This window comes from Lipotes vexillifer, unplaced genomic scaffold (genome assembly GCF_000442215.2).
Source record: "Lipotes vexillifer unplaced genomic scaffold, Lipotes_vexillifer_v1.1 scaffold84, whole genome shotgun sequence".
NCBI lineage: Eukaryota > Metazoa > Chordata > Mammalia > Artiodactyla > Lipotidae > Lipotes > Lipotes vexillifer.
In genome coordinates this window covers 3,935,684-3,957,705 of record NW_006783414.1, presented here as the reverse complement: position 1 = coordinate 3,957,705, position 22,022 = coordinate 3,935,684, and positions in this window count along the sequence as shown.

Here is a 22,022-nt window from a genome sequence, read left to right as displayed (position 1 = left end):
CACTCTTTCCTCTGCCTCAAGTAATCCTTTTCCCTGGCTAACTTCTAGATTCTCTGAGAGGTTTTCCCTGACCCTCCAGTCTAAATCGGAACAATTATTCACTCTCACAGCACTCTGAACCATTACCATAACAACATTCATTTATTAGTGTCTTTATATTTTTCTTTTAAACAAAAGGTTTTGTTTTGTATGCTTATAATTAGGCTGTATATGTACATTTGTATTCCGCTTTTTTCCCCATTTCACATGATATTACAAAATTGTCAGTGTGATTGAAAGTATAATTTTAAATGACTACAAAGTGTTCTGTGAAGTGATTATAAAATAACTCATGTAACGATTTCCTTTTTAAAAAAATGTTTAAATTGTTTCATCACTTTTGCTATGGTAAATAACACTGATTTGAACATCTTGGGGCACAAAGGTTTTTTTTTCTGTGTTTAGGACTATTTCCTCAGGGTGGAGTCACAAAAGTGGAATTACTGACTCAGAGGCATTTGCAAGGCCCTTGCTGTCTATTGTTAAGGTACTAGCAGAGAGAAGACACTAGTGATTTAGACTGCCCCCAATATAGATGACAGTGTCAGCACTGGGAATATTATCTTTCTAAGAAAAGCTTTGCTTTAATCTGCATTTCTTTGATGAACAGTGGGGACAAATCTACTAATTACACAAACAATGGAAGCACATCTTAATTGATATGCCAATTTAAGAAAGCAGATACTACATTATTGGTGCATTTTCCTGCAGGAGCCCAAGAAAGACTGAATGAGGGCATTTGTTGGTGAGGATAAGAGAGTGAGGTGGCCTGAACAGCGTCAATAAAACTGCTGATAAGGGGATTTGCAGTTAAGGCAGAAGGACATACGCTGGACTATTACTCTGTAGCTCATTTTTTACACCTTACCAGAATAGAGGCCTACTCCCCTGTAAATGACAGGCTACACTTGACAGTGCAATGAAAAGATCTGCACATTGCAGGTAGACAGTCAGAGCTGCTGGAGGCTGCGCCCGGAGTGTGTGACAGGACTTAAGATGGAAAATGTCGTGACTGGAAGAGCCTTAGAGAACCCTGGGAGGTTAAGAGTCTTCCAACATTTTATTTTAGTTTAATTTACCAGGGGAATATTTTATTTCTTTGGGATATCTCAACATGGAACCCCGGAGGGGGAGTGGGAGGGGGAAGCAGGAGACCCACTTGGTCCATATTCCCTCGTTTACAAGGAGATGTTGTCCCTCGTCTCCAGATGAGGTTACAAATGCAATTCCAGAGACACACTGAGAGGACGGAGAGATTTCCATCTTTAGACTTTCCTCTAAGCACTGACACGTATTCATCACTTAGACCTCACAGCAACCCCTTCAGATGCATATCATTCTTATTCATACCTTGCAGAAGAGGTGACTACTACATGAGAAGGTTAAATTTTCTGCCTAGGATCAAACAGTTAGTAAACAATGAAGCCGGGATTCAAACTCAGGCCGTGTGAAGAAGGCAGAATAGAGACTTCCGAATTGGAGAGCAAAAATTATGATTAAGTCACTGGGAAAATGTGATCCATTGTGGTAGATTTCCTGATTTAGAAAAAAAGAAAGCTAAATTTTCCTTGCAAATGGGATTAGCCAACCTTGGCTTCCTGAAAGATATCAGTTAAATCAAACAGTTGAAATAGGATGTCAGGGAAGATCAACAGACCCATGCATAGCCATTTGAGGGCCAAGAACCTGAAGAAAGAATTGGGACATTCTTATCAGTAATCCATTCGCTTGTTTATTCTCATGTTCATAATTCATGAAGTGGGCAGTGAGGGGTCAGAGAAAAGAAGCCCTCAGGTTCAAATCCTGCCGTCCCTGCTCTATAAATTGGGTCAAAAATCTGAGCCTCAGTCCTCTTATCTTTAAAATGGGAATAATAATGGTATCTACCTCATAGAGTTCTTGGGAGGAATAAATCAGATAATGCATACAATGTGCTTCTATTGCTGGCACATCATAAATACTCAATAAATGTTACCTGTTAATATTTAGTCATTCTTTCTTTCAACACGTATTTGTTTAGCCTCACCTGTACTCCATTGGGTTGGTAGAAATGTCTTGGATGACCCAGGAAGGGGATAAGATAAAATTCTGAGGTCAAAGGTTTTAGGTACAAAGCCTCTTGCTGTGAAATGTGTTGATGGGTGAGAATTTTTGAGAGATAGGACTGCATAACTTACTTAAGCATAGCGATAGATCAGGAGAAAGGGAGTGGACCCAAGGTCTACTGGGAACACAGACTCAGACACACCCAGAGGTAAGCCTTTCCCACATGGATTGTGAATTGTGTTCCTTTAGGCTGCCTAGGAAGAACAAAACAAAACAAGACAAAACAAAACCAAACCTAGTGCTTTTCTGCTACTTAGGATCAAAATGGGGATCTCTGTCACAGAAAGCAGCACTTAGATTTTGTCTCTGGGGAGGTGGCTAAAGCTGAGTTGTATGAGTTGGAAAGAGTTTGGGCCCTGAAACAAGGTGCCTGAATTAGCGGATTACCTTCTGTGAATAAATCATCTAGATATTATATCAGAGCTCAAACAAAAGTTCTGTGTGTTTAAAGTAACACTTTAAATTACTTTTTCTGTGGAAAAAGAAAAAGAAAAAGAGTTGAATGGAGGCCAGGGAGCCAATCAAAACCTTTTTAACACTCCAGGTAAAGCATAATATTTTTTTAAATTTATTTTTATTGGAGTATAGTTGATTTACAATGTTATGTTAGTTTCAGGTGTAAAACAAAGTGATTCAGTTATACATTATCTATCTATCTATCTATCTATCTATCTATCCTTTTTCAGATTTTTTTCCTTATAGGTTATTACAAAATACTGAGTAGAGTTCCCTGTGCTATACAGTGGGTCCTTGTTAGTTATCTGTCATATATAGTAGTGTGTATTTGTTAATCCCATACTCCTAAATTATCCCTCCCCCTACTCCCCTTCCCCTTTGGTAACCATAAGTTTGTTTTCTATGTCTGTGGGTCTTTTTCTATTTTGTATATAAGTTCATTTGTATCTATTTTTTTTTTTAGATTCCACATATAAGCGATATCATATGATAGTTGTCTTTCTCTGTCAGACTTACTTCACTTAGTGTGATAATGTCTAGGTCCATCCATGTTGTTGCAAATGGCATTATTTTATTCTTTTTTATGGCTAAGTAATATTCCATTACTAAGTAATATTTTGTAAAAATTTGGGATTTGGAACTAAAATCATCATATAAGCAGCTATCACTCATGCAGTGTGTGCTACATGCTAAATTCTACATCAAGAGCTTGATGCACCATAATCTCATATTACTATTTTTTTAAATTAAAAAATTCAAGAGATTCTTTTTTTTGAGCAGATTTAGGTTCACAGCGTGATTGTGAGGAAGATGCAGAGATTTTCCACATACTCCTTGCTACCACTCATGCATGGCCTCCCTCATTATCAACAACACTCCTCAGAATGGTACACTTCTACCAAGGATTAATCTACACTGATACATAATAATCACCCAAAGTTCGTGGTTTACCTTGGGGTTCACTCTTGGTGTTGTATTTCCATGGTTTGGACAAATGTCTAATGACACATATCCATCATCATGGTATCATCTAGAGTATTTTCACTGCCCTAAAAATTCTCTGTGTTCCATCTATTCATCCTCTCCCCCAACCCCCTGCTCTGCAACCAATGATATTTTTACTATCTTCATAGTTTTGCTTTTTCCAGAATGTCACATAGTTGGAATCATACACTACATAACCTTTTTGGATTAGTTTCCTTCACTTAGTAACATGCATTTAAGCTTCTGCCATGTCTTTTCATGCATTCTTAGCTCATTTCTCTTTAGTACTGAATAACAGACATGTCTGGAGGTACCACACTCTATTTATCCATCCACCTACAGTAGGGCATCTTGGTTGCTTCCGTGTTTTGACAATTATGAATAAAGCTGCTATAAACATCTGTGTGCAGGTTTTTGTGTGCACATAGGTTTTTAGCTCCTTTGGGTAAATATCAGGGAGCATGATTACCATTCTTTCATTTTAATCCCTCCAGCAGCTCTGTGGTATGACTGTACTTATCCCTATTTTATAGATGAGAAAACTGAGCTTCAGAGAAGTCATGATTTACCTAAAGACACACAGTAAAGAGTCAGAGTCAAGACAAGACAGAGTCTTTGTTGTCTACGTGATGCACTAGGAGTCAGAAGGCAGTCCTATTCCCAGCTTTTGCCCAGACACTCTGGATGCCCTTGATCTGCTAACTCATTCTCTTTTCTGCAAAATAACATTATGTGTTCTACTGCCTCATAATGTCCTTGTCAAAGGCCGTCCTTTCTCACATTTCCACTTAGCCTTGTGGACAAGTCACTTGGTCTCCCTGGGCTTACCTTTCTGCATCTGTGCAATAAAAGCATTGGACTAGCGATGCAATGCACTAGCTCCTTTCCAGCTCTGCAAGTGTAGGATTTTGCATCTTCACACCTCTCCTGCGTTCCTCGGTGGTGACTTAGAGACGCTGACTATCAGTGGGGGGAAGACAGGAAGCTGTAAGTGCTTCCATTTGAGCTTTGGGGCTGAATCATGTCGGTCATTTCAAACTCTCATTATCTTACTCCCTAATGTTTTGCTTCTAAACCAACTGTAGTTCTTGGGGGAGGTGGAAGGGCAGTTGGAATAACAATGTTGGCAATAGTTCCACTGGGGAAAGTAAAGGGTATTTGGAGTTTTCAACGTAGAACCTTAGTGACCAAACGCTGCTCCGAGTTTGTCACTAGGGCACCCCAGTCTCCATCAAGGACTATACTGTGTTTGGAACTGAGCCTGTGGTTGAGCGGGGGCTGGGTGTTGGAGGATAACATAGCTATAGGGGTGGGGACAATAACTGTAGTTGCCAGCTTGGGCTTGGGGTCCGACCATCTGGTTCTAACCCTTATTCTCTCACTCCGTAGCTATGTGACAAGCTCTCCATTCCTGGCTCTCCATAAAGGGAGAATGGTAGCACCGTCTTAACTGGGTGTCTTAGCCGGAAGTTTGGTGTCTAGCTAACCGTTGTTCAATTCAGACTCTACAGAAGATGGTCCGGTCCTTCAAGAGACCAGGCAGAACCAGAAGCTGCTCTGAGTTGCCCCTTCTGGCAGAGCTGTGATGTCTCACTGAGCTTGCAAATTATTCAGTGAGATTTGCATGGTGATATTTTCCTCTCCTACAGTCAAGTCTATGCTGGACAGAGGGATGGAGGCGGGGCCAGGCACTGCCTTATATACGTTCTATCCTTATAAGGACACTTTAACATTGTTACTGTTATCCCCATATTATAAAAGAGGACACTCAGGTGCAGAGAGGTAAAATTTGACAGAGTTGATAAGTGAAAGAGCTGGGATTCAGATTTATGTCTGCAAGGTCTGTGTTCTTCTGCAGATACCAGGGGTCCTAATGAGAATTGCTGATGCTTGATTTCCCTACCCCAAGACTCTACTTACCAATGGCTGCAAACAGATGACAAGAAACTGTTCCACTGAACTTCTCTTGGCCACACATAACTGCTCTAAGGATCAAGGAAAATGGGATTAAACGACACCACATGAAAGACAGATTGCAGAAATGATAAGAATTCGTGCCCCTTGTCACATGCCAGTGTAGCTCCTGATCAGGAGGTATATCTGTTTCTTCTCCCATGGATCTGGGCCAGCCTTGTGACCTGCCTTGGCCACTAAAACAAGATGGAGTTGATGGCGTGCCAGTTTCAACTCTAGGTCTCAAGAAGCTTTGTGTACTACTGTTTATTCTTTCCTGGAAAACCTGCCCAGACACCATGAAGACAAACGCAGGCTACAATGCTGGAGGATGAGAGACTAAGTGGGGCAGAGCCAAGGTGCACCTGCTCAAAGCCAGCCAAGCCGCAGAGGCAGAGCTGCCTTGCTGAGCCACAGTGGACTGTGTGTGCATGAGTGAAGCCAGCCAGTGAGCCCAGTGTAAACCACCTACCCACATGACTGTGCACGAAATGAATGGTTGTCATTTGAAAGCATTTCATTTTTAAAATCAACTTTTTATTCTGGAACAATTTAAAATTTATGAAAGAGTTGAAAAGGTAATATACCTGTCACCCAGCTTCAATTACCCCTAATGTTACCATCTTATCCATTATTGTGGTACATTTGTCAAAACAAAGACACCAACATTGGTATGAGCAAAACTGTAGATATCATTCAGAGCTTACAAGTGTTTCCACTAATACCCTTTTTCTATTCTAGGATTCAAACCAAGACACCAAAACTCATTTTGTTAAAATGTGTTTCCCTAGTCTTCTCCAATCTGTGACAGTTTTTCAGTCTTCCTTGTTTTCATGACTTTGAGGTTGGGAAGGATACTAGTTGGGTATTTTGTAGAGTGTCCCTTAATTTGGGTTTGTCTGACGTTTTTTTTCATGATTAGGCCAGGGTTATGGGTTTTTAAAAAAAAATACCACAGGAGTGAATTGTCCTTATCATGCGATCCAGTTGACAGCACTGGTGATGTTAACTTTGACACTTGGTTAAAGGAGTGTTTGCCAGGTCTCTTAACAATAAAGTTACTCTCTTTTTCTAAGGCACTACATTTTGGGTGGTTCGTGTGCAGCAGTAGATATCGTTATGTATTACTTCCTTGTCCCATTCATGCTTCTCGAAATCTGGCTCTTCCAACCTATTTGCTGGACCATTTTCCAATTTTAGTCTTTTGGTGAACAATCCATCGTAATACTGCTCCTGCCTTGCTAGTGCTAAAGCCAAGTTTTAATTTCACTTTTGCAATTCTAAGACTCTTTCTAGGTTCTGGTCAAATGCTGCTGCCTTCATAAACCTTCCCAGATTCACTCTGTAAACCCTTAGTGTATTCATTCACTCATTTATTCATTTTATTGAGCACCATCTATGTGCCAGACACTCTTCTAGGTCTTGGGCCACAGCCATGAACCAGACAAAATCCCTGCTCTCAGGAAACTTGCCAGGAGGGAATTACACAATAAATCCTGTAGCCAAATAATTTGGAGAGAATTATGTAACTGTGGTCTTCTCTGATATCCACGTTCTCATGCTGCAGGTATTAGATTGTTATCTTCCCATGCACCTCAGTAATCAGTCAGTCAAGAACTAATTCAGGGCTTCCCTGGTGGAGCAGTGGTTGAGAGTCTGTCTGCCGATGCAGGGGACACGGGTTCGTGCCCCGGTCCGGGAAGATCCCACATTCCGCGGAGCTGCTGGGCCCGTGAGCCATGGCCGCGGAGCCTGCGCGTCCGGAGCCTGTGCTCCGCAACCGGAGCGGCCACAACAGTGAGAGGCCTGCGTACCACAAAAAAAAAAAAAAAAGAACTAATTCAGTAAATATTTATTGTGCACGTGCCATGAACTAGGAAACATGGTAGACGTCTACAGTAGAATCTCTCACATTGCTCTTGGAGCCACAGAAAGCAGGGTTTGTCTTGTCCAATCCATTCTATTGCTAAACTATGAAACAGAGGCGCTGGAGGGATGGCTTATTGGTGCAGAGCTGGGACTCCACTGCAGGTCCATGAACATATAGCTTGAGGTTCTTTCCATATGTCCCACTGCTCTCTTGGCTAATGGAAAGGAATGGCTGACAGCGCTCAAAAGAAGAGGAAATTTACTATCTCAGGGGTGAGGAAGGGAAGTTGGAATGACATTTACCCTAAAATTGTTCTTCCTCCAGGGTCGAATTTGAGACCAATTGGTCTCCCTGGAATTGAGACTTCCCTGGAATTTAAAAAAAATTATTATTTCCTTTATTATTAAAAAAAAATTTATTGGAGTATAGTTGACTTACAATGTCATGTTTCAGGTGTACAGCAAAGTGAATCATTTATACATATACAAGTATCGACTTATTTTTAGATTCTTTTCCCATATAGGCCATTACAGAGTATTGAGTAGAGTTCCTTGTGCTAAGTAGGTCCTTATTAGTTATCTATTTTATATATCGTAGTGTGTATATGTACATCACAATCTCCCAATTTATCCCTCCCGCCGCCCTGACCCCCTGGTTGTTTTCTACATCTGTGACTCTATTTCTGTTTTGTAAATAAGTTAATTTGTACCCCTTTTTTAGATTCCACATGTAAGGCTTCCCTGGAATTAAAGCAGTGATCATCAAACTTTCCCACTTGACCAAAGACAGTCATTCTACACATTTGTTTGTTGTCTGCTTCCCCTACTAGAATATAAACTTCTCAGTGGCAGAGACTTGGCTGCCCTCTTCAGGTCTATATAAAACACCTAGAACAGAGCCTGACATTTAGTCGGTGTTTAATAAATATCAATGGGATAAATAGGTGAATGCTGATTCAGGAAGGACCATGAGATCAGATCAGTGGCTTTTGTCACAGGAAAACTTGATTGTGTGCTCTTGTTCCTAATCCTATCCTTCCATAGCCCCCCATGGCCTATAAACCACACCCAAATACTTCAGCATGTTTACTGGTCAGGGCTCTTTCAGTTGTAAACACTAGAAACTAATATCTAATGAGTCTAAACAAACAAAACAATATATACTACATTTAAAAAACAAACAAACAAATTATTGTTTACCTAACTGCATGTTTCCTTCAGGCACAGTTGGATCAAGGGGTTTGGCCAACTCATTAAAACTCTACCCTCTCCTTCTCTTGGGCCTGCTTTCCTCTGTGTTGGCTTATTTCCCAGGCAGTCTCTCCCATGTGGCACTTTTTAGTTGTATGAGCCAAGACATTCCCTTCTTATTCTTAAGCCAGTTTGAGTTGGGTTTCTGTCACTTGTGAAAAAATAAAAGGAGCTGACTAATACTCTTTCACCTAATCAGAGTGTGGCGTGCTGTAGATATATGTGATGAATAAGGAAGATGAGGCCTGAGGATGAAGAATCTGAATCCCCTGCTAGCTTGGATCGATTTCACTGATTACCTCTCCATTAAGATCGAGTCCTGTGACTATTTAAAGAAATCCCTTCCTAAACACATCTCACTTAACAATATAGGCTTTCCTGATACTTCCAGTGGGAATCAAAAGGTCTGACGTGTTAAACACTCCGTTTGTTTTAAAGAAGCTGAATGTAGAATATTTCTTGTGTTCTGAGGATAACCAATCATAATGTGTTTGAAAATGTAGGTATCATCAGCTTTTCTTCAAAGTAGAGGTGGGAGGGTCCCCCAGCATTTCCTTAACTATGCATTGACGGTTGCAGTAGTCATCTCCAGATTTCTCAGGAATATCTAGAGCCTCTAAAGAGCACCAGCATCACTCAGCTTTCTGCTGCTAATTTGCAAAGCATTTTGCAGTTAACCTGTTGCTTCTCACAATGGGCCTATAAGGGAATTCAGTAGTGTTCATTTTTTACAGGGATACTCAAAACTCAAGAATGGTGCTGAGGAAAGATGGGACATACTGCACCAGACCATCAGTGCACACGAGATGGTCTCCCAGCTTCCCCTTCAGGAAGGTCGGGCCAGTGATTTGTTCTGGCCACTGAACTGTGAGTGGCAGTGATATGTGTTACTTCCAAGCCCAGGCAATTAAGAGCACCACACTTACCCTTTTCTCTTTCTTTTTAGGCTGACCATGGAATTGCTCTAATGAGATGGTGGAACCACAAGATGGCAGACGCTTGGATCCTGGAGTCACCAAAGAAAGCTGCAAAGAATTGCGTGACCTGAAGTGGCTGTTGAGTAAGAAACAAACATCTGTTATGTTAAGCCACTGAGACTTCACGGTTTATTTGTTACTGCAGCATACCTTAGCCTATCCTGATTAATAAACACCTATATTTCTCCTCCAGTAGACTCCTAGGATGGTTGCGTGGCTGAGATATATTTAAATGAGGGCAAGATTGTCTTGTTTTTTTGTTTTTTTTTTTTCAGTACGCAGGCTTCTCACTGTTGTGGCCTCTCCCGTTGCGGAGCACAGGCTCCGGACGCGCAGGCCCAGCAGCCATGGCTCACGGGCCTAGCTGCTCTGCGGCATGTGGGATCTTCCCAGACCAGGGCACGAACCCGTGTCCCCTGCATCGACAGGCAGACTCTCAACTACTGCGCCACCAGGGAAGCAACAAGATTGTCTTGTTTTATACATTTATATAATTTTCATTTCTTGTTTTTTGGGCTTTGCCTTGAAATGACTGTATTTTGAAGGAACAGACCTAGCTTGACTCCCAGCTCTGCCACTGATTCACTGGATAACTTTGGGCAAGTTGCTTTACATCTCTGAACCTCTGTTGCTTCATTGATAAAAAGTTGAAAGTGATTGGGCTTATTGCAAGGTTCCACCACTTATTGCCTATATAACATTCCGCAAGCAACTCATCTTTCTGAACTTCAATTTCTGCAGCCGTAGAAGAGATAGTAATGTTCCCTATTTCTCAGCTCGGTCCCAAGGATTAAATTAGAAAATATAAAGAATCTATTCCTGTGCTTGGTCTAGTGTAGGCACTTCGTATACCTTATTCTCTATTTTTTCTCAGCTATTGAGATCTCCTAGTTTTTCCTATCACTCTCTGTTTTATTCATTTCTTTCATTTTTCTCCATTCCCAGCCCATACTCAGAAATAGAATATTGCTTCCTCTTTGAGAAAACATCGACTCTTTTGTGGTTGGTTTGGTGTCACTGGTAGATAATAAACTTTCCAAAATAACTCAGAACAAATGTGTGTGTGTGTGTGTGTGTGTGTGTGTGTGTGTGTGTGTTCAAACTATCTACACCCTAGTTATGGAAAGGAAACGGCTGCTGGCAGTGGAGGTCAAAGTTAAGTCCACACCTGAAGAACATACTTAAACACACTGATAAAGACTGGAGGACCTAATCATTTGTCTTGAAGAAACTGAAACAGTTGCACTGATAAACGGACCAACTGAGAACAATTAAAATCGCAACCACTTATCTGAAGCCAAACAAGAACAACTTCTGTAGGTCTGAAGGTAAGAAGTCCCTTATACAGAAACTCAGAAAGCAGGATTCCTTCAGAAAGAGGACATTTATAACAAAATTTCACCTCCACATGTCTTTGTATTGCAGCAGTAGGGACAAAACAAAGAGTTTTGGGCTGGGGGTTCTCTGTGTGCAAGGTGCAGGCTGGGGTCTGTGCGTTGCAGGCAAGAGTGTCACAAAACAACCTCAGATAATGACAAATTGGGTTTACAGACAGTCCAGATTCTTTCTTTTCTTTGTTTTTTCACTGCTTCTGCTTGAACTTTGTGGTTTTTCTCGCAGAGATTGGCACCCCAGAAGCAAGGGTAGAAAGAACCAATTGACTGTTCTCAAAACAAAACAAAACTCAACAAAGGCCCTTTCTTCCTCAAGGACTATTCCCATGGAAAGTAAAAAGTGAGCCCACTTGGAATTACCTGACTGCAAAACAATGCCACTTTTATTATAGAGAGTGTGTTTTCCACTCACCCAATTTAAACATGGCTCCACAGAAATTGCCGAAGTCTTCAAAAAGGATATGGACCTCAGACTAGAGACCAAGGCAGAGAAACTTAAGGCTGAAAGAAATATTTTTTTGAGTGAACCAAAAATAGGGGTTTAGAAGGGAGCCACTCTTCTCAAATTATGTTCATAGTGAGGAACGCTGTTCAGGTATTCACTGGCCAGCAATGAGACTTTGTGTAATAATATTTTCCACAGTGTTCTGGAAGGGGGTCTCAGAATATTTTAAGCCGGCCCAGCAATTTTTTTAAAGCACATTTAGATTTGGTTTGGGGTTCTGCTTAGTGTATATTTAATAACACACATTTGTGTTGAGATTGGACATGTTGGCCAACTTTCTCTCTGAAAATTGTGCTTCACATTTTGGACTCATGTGAGTAAGGAGGTAACACTGTGACATCATGGAAGAGAATTCTGTCCCATCTGTAGGAGGAATCTGTTATAACTCGTGCTTAGTTCTTTCATTCCGTATCTCAGGAATCCTCCAGAACATGATCACCCAAGAGGGGCATTGAAGGCTTACCCCATAGAGCTGTAGGAAAATACAAGGTTTGAGCAGGAAACCACAAAGCTGCAGGGTAGGCTGCTACCCTCTTCTGAGGATTCATACCGTCACTGGTTTTCACTCCAGACGTGTCTTCTTGACAAGAGTGCAGTGTGTTAAGTCTTGGTGTGGGTTTTGACTTAGGTGTGCGGTAAACTGTATTTTTTTTGGTAAACAAAAGACCAACCTAGGATTTGAAGGAAACTAGTTCATCGTTAAAAAGACTCAAATAGACAAATAGTCTTTGGGGACAAAGGCTGTGCCTTGTTCATTATTTTGTCTTCTGTACCAAGCACAGTAGGGTTCAGTTAATGACCGTTGAAGGAATGGAGGTCAGATACCATTGGCTCGCGCATTCTATGTACAGTATTAGAAATTCTGGGTAGACAGATCCACTCCACATGAAAAGGGATGCAGACCACAGGACAGTTTTTCCTTCTCTGTTGCCTCAAGATTAACACAAAAGATATTTTTATTTTGAAAGAATTTTATCACTCACCCCTATGGGGAAATGACCAGGAGAAATAAATAACCAACATAGGCACTGACACAAGTCTTGAGAAATTTTGCAGCCACGATCTCTGCATTTTGTGTTCTAATTCCCACACTCAGACTATTCCCTCCTACCTGGCTTCTTGCATCTTAGAGGCCAGCTGATCCAGTTACTATATGATTTCTATTTCTCCAGAACCCCAGACTAAATGACACCTATTCATCATTTGTCTGCTGCTCTGAATGTTGCCTCACATAGTATAACAGCGTTAATCTGTGATTCTCCCACTTAGGCAGAATTCTCCCACTTAGACGGAACTCATTTTGCTTGTATACCAAGCAAAATGTTTGCCAGGGCTGGCACAGGGATGTGTGAGACATCAAAATACTCCAGACTAAAAGAGAGAAAGACACATGTAGAAACGATTACGACAGGAAATGGTAAGTGCTCTGCAGGGGCGTTAGGGTGGCCCAAAGGTGTTGGCGACCAACCTGGTTCTAGGGGATTCTTTTCTGGTTGTGTTACTTTTGTCACAGGTGGAGGGAGAGACCTTATAAGAAAGTATTGGTGAAAAGATGCTGTGGAGAATGGTATTTAACATGTGGACATTGTGTGTCCTCTTTAGGAGAATGCTGGGAGAGCAATCAACCAACTGGCTTCAGCATCAGGAACGAATCTCTTTTTTCCCGAGAAATGGTTCAGCTTGGCCTTAACTGGACGGGATCGGGAGCCCCTTTTCAGATCAGCTGCTAATGGGATTTGAACCAAAGTTTCAGCTCCCCTGTAGCACCTGTCAGTAACTGAAGGCATGCATAGAGCTACAGACGGCCATCCTAGATGCTGTTGTAATTTCCTAGCCTTTCTTAAGTTTCTATCTTTCCTCTTCAGAACCTTTTAATTTATGTCACTTTTTGCTCTAATTTTTAAGTTTCCTTGGATATTTTTGCTATAGGCAGAAAAAAATATGGTATAATAGTAACAACGACAACAATAAATAATAACACACCTCCTCTCTCTGTCAGAAGGAGACCTTTGAGCTGACACATGATGGGGGGAGGTGAATTGGATGGCGAAGAGGAGGTTTTAGGCAGAATAAACAGCCTGTGGAAAAGCAAGAAGTTGTGAAAGGGACCTGGTTCTGGCTTCCATCTCAGTGCTGTGAAGGGGACTCCGACAGCAGCACATTTCGCTCCCCTTAGCATCGTCTTCTTGTTCTACCCAAGTACAGTCTGGATATTTCGAATATATTCTGTTAGGCTGAACAAGCATGTGAGTTGTTGGGGGTTAGGGGGTGAGCTGAAAGGAGATTTATTTGGCCTGCCCCCCATCCCTTTAAGTCCACTCTGGGGGCCTATTAATCCTCATGGTCCTAGAAGAAAACTCTGGTCCCAGGAGTGTCCTGGCCCCTCTTCCCTTTATCATCAAACAGCACCTCGATGGAGGAATTAAAATGTCTCATACCATATTATTCTAAGTTGATTACGGTTGAGACTTTGGCATTCCTCCAGCCCAGGAGGGAAGCCAGCGGTCAGGGAAGGGGTAGAGAGTTGGCTTCTCCAATCCTTTGCTGGTCCTTCTCTCGCCATCTCGCCACCCAAGGCTTCTGAGCCCTCCAGCGTTGGAATTCAGGGAGGAGCACGGAGGTTTTCACTCTGCTGACGCCGGCACGGAGATGGCACTGCCACGTGAGCCCCTCACATCCTCTTAGCCTGATGGTTTACGCCACCCCTTGCTTCCACAGCCGGTAGCAAACAGAAGCAACTCGGAAACGCAAGCGTATCCTTTGCTTCCTGTCCCAGGGTTTCTTTGCTGTCACTCCGCAGGATGCCAATGGAACCCACTCAGCGTTTCTGATGTCTGCACAGGGGATCAGCACCCTGTGGGGCAACACTTGGCCAGCGGGGGTGGCACCTGAAAGACAAATGCTCCCCTTTCCCATGTCTCAGAAGGTTAATCCTGAGGGGCATATCCTACAAACCTCCCAGACGGCTCCCAGTGAGACGGAGCCCGGGTCACCCACAGACAGATGAGTTCAGTGAAGCAACCATGGACCCACTTTCCCTCCTCCCCGTGCTGTGCTCCTCCTGAACTCCCAATCCTGTATCTAGTGGTCATTTCCCAAAACAGACTACCTGCCTGCAAGACTTTGTCTAAAGCTATGCTTTTTGGAGGAACCCAGGCTAAAACAGAAGTCTAGGAATTAGATACCTTTTCAGATTTATCAGCGGTTTAGGGATGGCTCTCTTGGAGGTGCGTCCATGGGTTCTTCAGGGAACCCCATCACCGGGGATCTCTCACCCATACTTCCTGGACAGGCCAATGGCACCTTATTTCCATGGACGATTATCTTCATCCTTAGCCCCTAGCCAGGACTGGCTACATAATTTGTGTGGCCCGGTGCAAAATGAAAACATCGGGCTCTTTGTTCAAAAAGTATTAAGATTTCAAAATGACAGTAGCTGAGCATTAAACCCAGGTCTGAGAAGCGTGCTTGAAGCCGGCCCTGTCTCTAGCCCATCACATTCACCTCGTGTCTAATCTAAGATGACTCCACAGCAGGGCTCTTTCTCAGAGAGGTCCATATCTGGTCCATGGGAAACCCACACCCTTTGCCCCGCACTTGCTGACTCTACTGAATCAGTCAGGCTTCTCCCTTCTAGATTTCTCAGCATAAGCCACACGCGGTATGCTGCATGCTAGCCGCCTTCAACATGGCTCTATCGGGGGCATTTTCTGTGCCTCATCAGAGAATGTCATTTGTTGAGGATGATGCAATGCTAATGCACACCCACCTCTCTCTTTCCTGGTCCAACATTGGTTCCCACAATGAGCCCATCAGTGCTCTCCCGGATATTTTTGCTATAGGCAGAAAAAAATATGGTATAATAGTAACAACGACAACAATAAATAATAACACACCTCCTCTCTCTGTCAGAAGGAGACCTTTGAGCTGACACATGATGGGGGGAGGTGAATTGGATGGCGAAGAGGAGGTTTTAGGCAGAATAAACAGCCTGTGGAAAAGCAAGAAGTTGTGAAAGGGACCTGGTTCTGGCTTCCATCTCAGTGCTGTGAAGGGGACTCCGACAGCAGCACATTTCGCTCCCCTTAGCATCGTCTTCTTGTTCTACCCAAGTACAGTCTGGATATTTCGAATATATTCTGTTAGGCTGAACAAGCATGTGAGTTGTTGGGGGTTAGGGGGTGAGCTGAAAGGAGATTTATTTGGCCTGCCCCCCATCCCTTTAAGTCCACTCTGGGGGCCTATTAATCCTCATGGTCCTAGAAGAAAACTCTGGTCCCAGGAGTGTCCTGGCCCCTCTTCCCTTTATCATCAAACAGCACCTCGATGGAGGAATTAAAATGTCTCATACCATATTATTCTAAGTTGATTACGGTTGAGACTTTGGCATTCCTCCAGCCCAGGAGGGAAGCCAGCGGTCAGGGAAGGGGTAGAGAGTTGGCTTCTCCAATCCTTTGCTGGTCCTTCTCTCGCCATCTCGCCACCCAAGGCTTCTGAGCCCTCCAGCGTTGGAATTCAGGGAGGAGCACGGAGGTTTTCACTCTGCTGACGCCGGCACGGAGATGGCACTGCCACGTGAGCCCCTCACATCCTCTTAGCCTGATGGTTTACGCCACCCCTTGCTTCCACAGCCGGTAGCAAACAGAAGCAACTCGGAAACGCAAGCGTATCCTTTGCTTCCTGTCCCAGGGTTTCTTTGCTGTCACTCCGCAGGATGCCAATGGAACCCACTCAGCGTTTCTGATGTCTGCACAGGGGATCAGCACCCTGTGGGGCAACACTTGGCCAGCGGGGGTGGCACCTGAAAGACAAATGCTCCCCTTTCCCATGTCTCAGAAGGTTAATCCTGAGGGGCATATCCTACAAACCTCCCAGACGGCTCCCAGTGAGACGGAGCCCGGGTCACCCACAGACAGATGAGTTCAGTGAAGCAACCATGGACCCACTTTCCCTCCTCCCCGTGCTGTGCTCCTCCTGAACTCCCAATCCTGTATCTAGTGGTCATTTCCCAAAACAGACTACCTGCCTGCAAGACTTTGTCTAAAGCTATGCTTTTTGGAGGAACCCAGGCTAAAACAGAAGTCTAGGAATTAGATACCTTTTCAGATTTATCAGCGGTTTAGGGATGGCTCTCTTGGAGGTGCGTCCATGGGTTCTTCAGGGAACCCCATCACCGGGGATCTCTCACCCATACTTCCTGGACAGGCCAATGGCACCTTATTTCCATGGACGATTATCTTCATCCTTAGCCCCTAGCCAGGACTGGCTACATAATTTGTGTGGCCCGGTGCAAAATGAAAACATCGGGCTCTTTGTTCAAAAAGTATTAAGATTTCAAAATGACAGTAGCTGAGCATTAAACCCAGGTCTGAGAAGCGTGCTTGAAGCCGGCCCTGTCTCTAGCCCATCACATTCACCTCGTGTCTAATCTAAGATGACTCCACAGCAGGGCTCTTTCTCAGAGAGGTCCATATCTGGTCCATGGGAAACCCACACCCTTTGCCCCGCACTTGCTGACTCTACTGAATCAGTCAGGCTTCTCCCTTCTAGATTTCTCAGCATAAGCCACACGCGGTATGCTGCATGCTAGCCGCCTTCAACATGGCTCTATCGGGGGCATTTTCTGTGCCTCATCAGAGAATGTCATTTGTTGAGGATGATGCAATGCTAATGCACACCCACCTCTCTCTTTCCTGGTCCAACATTGGTTCCCACAATGAGCCCATCAGTGCTCTCCCGGGTTGGGCTTGTCCCAGACCCTCTTCCTCATGCCCATGGGGCCATAGCAGAGATGGCTGCATATCTCAGAATTCCTGCCAGGTACCACATCCTGCATTACCAGAGCACCCAGAACAGTGGTTCTCCCACACCCTCTTCTACTTGGTTCTGCTAAAGATGTTACCAAAGCATTGGAGTCTAACCAAGACAGCAGCACACCCTCTTTTCCCCAAGAAAGAGATGTAAATTTAAAAACAATTTGTCATTTTAGTCAAGTCTTAAAATAAAATTTCAAAAATTTAAAAAAAAAAAAAGATGGCTCTATGATCCTAGCTTCTTGTTTCTCACGCTCTCTTGTACAGAATTAGGGCTAACTTGTGTGACCAATAGAATACTGCAGACACCACGGGTGTGACTTCCGAGGGTAGGTCTTTGATCCCTTGATTTTCTCTCTCCGGGGAAGGCAGCTGCCATGCTGTCAGGACACTCAAGATGCCCTATGGTGATTACATCATTCAGAAGACCTGGCCGAAAGCCAGCACCAACTTGCCAGCTGTGGGAGTGAGCCACCTTGGAGTGGATCCTTCAGCCCCAGTCGAGAGTTTGGATGATGCAGCCCTGGACGACATTTGACTGCAACCTCAGGAGAGCCCAAGCTGACCACGAGCAGTCACCAGCCATTATTGTTGTTTCGAGCCCTAAGCTTTGGGGTGTGTGATATGCAGCAAAGGATAACTAATACAGGGAAGCAAACCTCCCTTTGAATGGGGGAATAGCTCTCTTGAAAGAAATCTCCCAGTATCCTCTGTCAGTCTCTATACCTCCTATGGACCGTGGGGAGAAATTATCTGCGGGATCATTTTAGGTCCTGATCAAGAGGGTGACCTGGAGGGACCATCTCATTCTAGAAGAGAAAAGCTGTCATTTTCTGGGCGGCACGGATTCTTTCTATACACTCTTTTTTTTTTTTTTTTTTTCCTCTCACTGTTGTGGCCTCTCCCGTTGTGGAGCACAGGCTCCGGACGCGCAGGCTCAGCGGCCATGGCTCACGGGCCCAGCCGCTCCGCAGCATGTGGGATCTTCCCGGACCGGGGCACGAACCTGCGCCCCCTGCATCGGCAGGCGGACTCTCAACCACTGCGCCATCAGGGAAGCCCTATACACTCAATTTTGTATGAGAGATTTGAACAAGTTACGTACAGATCTTTGCCACTTATTTTGATGATCTTTTGCATCTTGTTTAAAGACCTCATTTTCAAATATTCCACAACTTCCATTTTTACCTGCATATATTTTCTGTATCCAACTTGAAAATCGATGGGGCCAATGTCTTGGTTAGGACACTCCCCTCCTTCATATCCTCAATGATACCATCTCTATGAATTGGTTTTGGGAAAAATTCTGCATTGCAGAACTTAATTGATTTAGTGTAACGACATCCCTACCGCAGCTAGATTGGGTAACCATGGCCTTGGAAAACCAAGAAGTCCAAAACGGTAGGAATTTTCATTAGAAAATAAAAGTTTGGAAACCTGCCCATGTTCTGGAAAAGACCTTTTAGCCAAAGTACTCAAATCCCTGTTCAGATTTGCATGAGTAAAATTCCAAAAAGTCTCTTCCGAGAGAGAGAGAGAGAGAGAGAGAGAGAGAGAGAGAGAGAGAGCGAGAGAGAGAGAGGGAGAGAGAGAGAGAGTGCCACTTCTGCGGTTCTGACCTGATTCTGCTAATAAAGAATTTACTCCTAAGGAGCAGAGAATTTATTTAGCATCTAATCACAGACATTTCCAACCAACAGGGACCTGGGATTTATTGGGGCATTTGGGGGAACTAAAGTACTTGTTATCATTCTTCCTCTCACAATCTCTGTGATCCGACGTAACATTCATGCCTTCTCTGTGCCTCAGTCTCTTCCTCTGTATGAATTTGAGAATACCTGATGACCAGAGATAAAATATCACAGGGCTTTGAAGTGCTGTCAATGCTTTACCTATTGGAGGTTTCATTATTATTTTCCCTCTTATATTTAGAATCGTTTTCTGGAAGAGGGGAGAAAAATGGCTTATATGACATTATAGAAACATTAAAAGTCAAATAAAAACACTATGGAGAACAGTATGGAGGTTCCTTAAAAAAAACTAAAAATAGAATTACCATATGATCCAGCAATCCCACTACTGGACATATACCCAGAGAAAACCACAATTCAAAAAGGCACATGCACCCCAATGTTCACTGCAGCACTATTTACAATAGCCACGTCATGGAAGCAACCTAAATGCCCATCGACATGAATGGATAAAGAAGATGTGGTACATATATACAATGGGATATTACTCAGCCATAAAAAGGAACCAAATTGGGTCATTTGTTGAGACGTGGATGGATCTAGAGACTGTCATACAGAGTGAAGTAAGTCAGGAAAAGAAAAAGAAATATCGTATATTAATGCATATATGTGGAGCCTAGAAAAATGGTACAGATGAACCAGTTTGCAGGGCAGAAATTGAGACACAGATGTAGAGAACAAACGTATGGACACCAAGGGGGGAAAGCGGCGGGGGTGGTGGTTGTGGGATGAATTGGGCGATTGGGATTGACATGTATACACTAATATGTCTAAAATAGATAACTAATAAGAACCTGCTGTATAAAAATAAATAAATAAAATAAAAGGACAAAAAAAAACAGAGCCATTGCCTGATGACTGTTAAGCAAATTTCTGTTAATTGAATCATATTTCCCCATCGATTTGCATAAAGAATGATGATTGGTTTCCATGGGGGCAGGGGGTTTGCAACAATGTGAAATCACACTCAGAAGTGTAGAAAATCTTTAAGCAGTTATGTAACACAGCAAAAATAGGCCAGAAATATGAGTATAACATGCCAGTGAACATACTGGATTCTTGGAAGAATGCTCCGTGTGTGGTGAGGACTGCATGTTTTCCGGGGGTGCCCTTAGGTAACCAGGAGAGTCTCCCAATTCTAAAGGAAGTGAAATCCTTCAGTTTATTATGGGAAGAATATTTTTTCCCAGTAAGGGAGGTAAATAGATATGAATAAGTCGGGGTTTTGTTGGGAGAACAAGAGCTACTCTGTAGATTTCAGGGAATAAGTGTTTTATTAAAAGGCATTAGGGGCATGTAGGACTATTGGAATAGCTGGAGGAGGAAAGGTCGGGGAAACTGCCGTGGCTGGTCTCAGCCCGAAGAAGCCAAACAGGTTCTCATGAGCTCTCATTCCCAAGAATGTCTGGGAAGCCACCATCCAAAGTTCTTGGACTATGGCAGGAAAGCTGGTATTCTCAGGAACCCTCTGGGAAGCTGCTGCGAAGCTCACAGCCTGGCTGCTACTGCTTTCCAAGCAAATGGTCCCCCCTCCCCTGTGTATTCCAGATCAGCCTGAGTTCTCTCACTGGCCAACTCTCACCGGGAACCACACAGGGAAAGGCATCCTGGGAAATGAGCCCTGTTTTCCTTTGTGCAATGAGGAGGTGAACTTAGAAGGATGATGCTGAATCTTTAACACAATCCAATGCAAGGGAGAAGGCAACTAACCTCAGGGCTCTCCCTGTGCTAGCAATGCCCATGTCGTCTCTGTGAACCCACCAGCAATGTTAGGAAGGAGGTCACATTCATCTTTTAACCTTTAAAAAAAAAACGATAAAAGCAAAGCTCAGAAAATTGAAATTTTAGGGTTATACAACCAGTATTTAGCCATGAGGATTCAAACCTGGTTCTATGTAAGGGATAATCCCAAGCTCTTTTGCTATTTTTTACAGCTCGACTAGTGGTGCAGACATTTGCTGTATCAGAATCACCTGGAGGAATCACCCCCACCCCCGCCTCCCCCCGACCCGGCAGAGTTTCTGAGTCAGAAGGTCTAGGGTGGAACCTGAGATTTGCATTTCTAATAAGTTCCCAGGTGATGTTGATGCTGCAGGTCTAGGGACTATACTTCAAGAATTCTAGAGCAGGGCGGTGATTCTCCTCTATATCTCAATCTGCTGGTGCTCAGGGTCAGGCAGAACCCATAAAATACCACATTTGCTTTAATTATTTTTACTGCCTTTGCATATGGCTCCTATCAAGTAGCACAGATGCTATGCTTGATTATGTGTGCGTGCGTGAGCTTGTGCGTGTGTGTGTATTTTGGCCGTACAGCCTTAACCTGTAATCACACAGCTGAATGAAAATGAATGGGCTCATATTTCTTTCTTTTTTTTTTTTTTTTTTTGCGGTACGCGGGCCTCTCACTGTCGCGGCCCCTCCCGTTGCGGAGCACAGGCTCCAGGCGCGCAGGCTCAGCGGCCATGGCTCACGGGCCCAGCCGCTCCGCGGCATGTGGGATCTTCCCGGACCGGGGCACGAACCCATGTCCCCTGCATCGGCAGGCAGGCTCTCAACCACTGCACCACCAGGGAAACCCCTGGGCACATATTTCTGAGTGCCACCTTATTTGGAAACCAAGGAGGGTACCTGGTACTATGCATATTTTCCTGACTGAGCCAGATTACCAAATTAAACTTTTGAGTTGATGATTTATTTACTATTTCATTGTGAGTTTTTAAAAATCAGCATTTGATAAGTAAATGGCCCAAATCTTACTTTGGCATTCATAACAGTAACATTAGTCTTGATGAATTATTTGCTTATTCATTGAATATGTAATTTAATTCTATAGAAATTGCATGGCAATTTAGCATGCATTAATGAGCAGATACTGTCTCATAGCTTAATGAACCTGTCATCATTTTTTTTTTTTTTTTTTT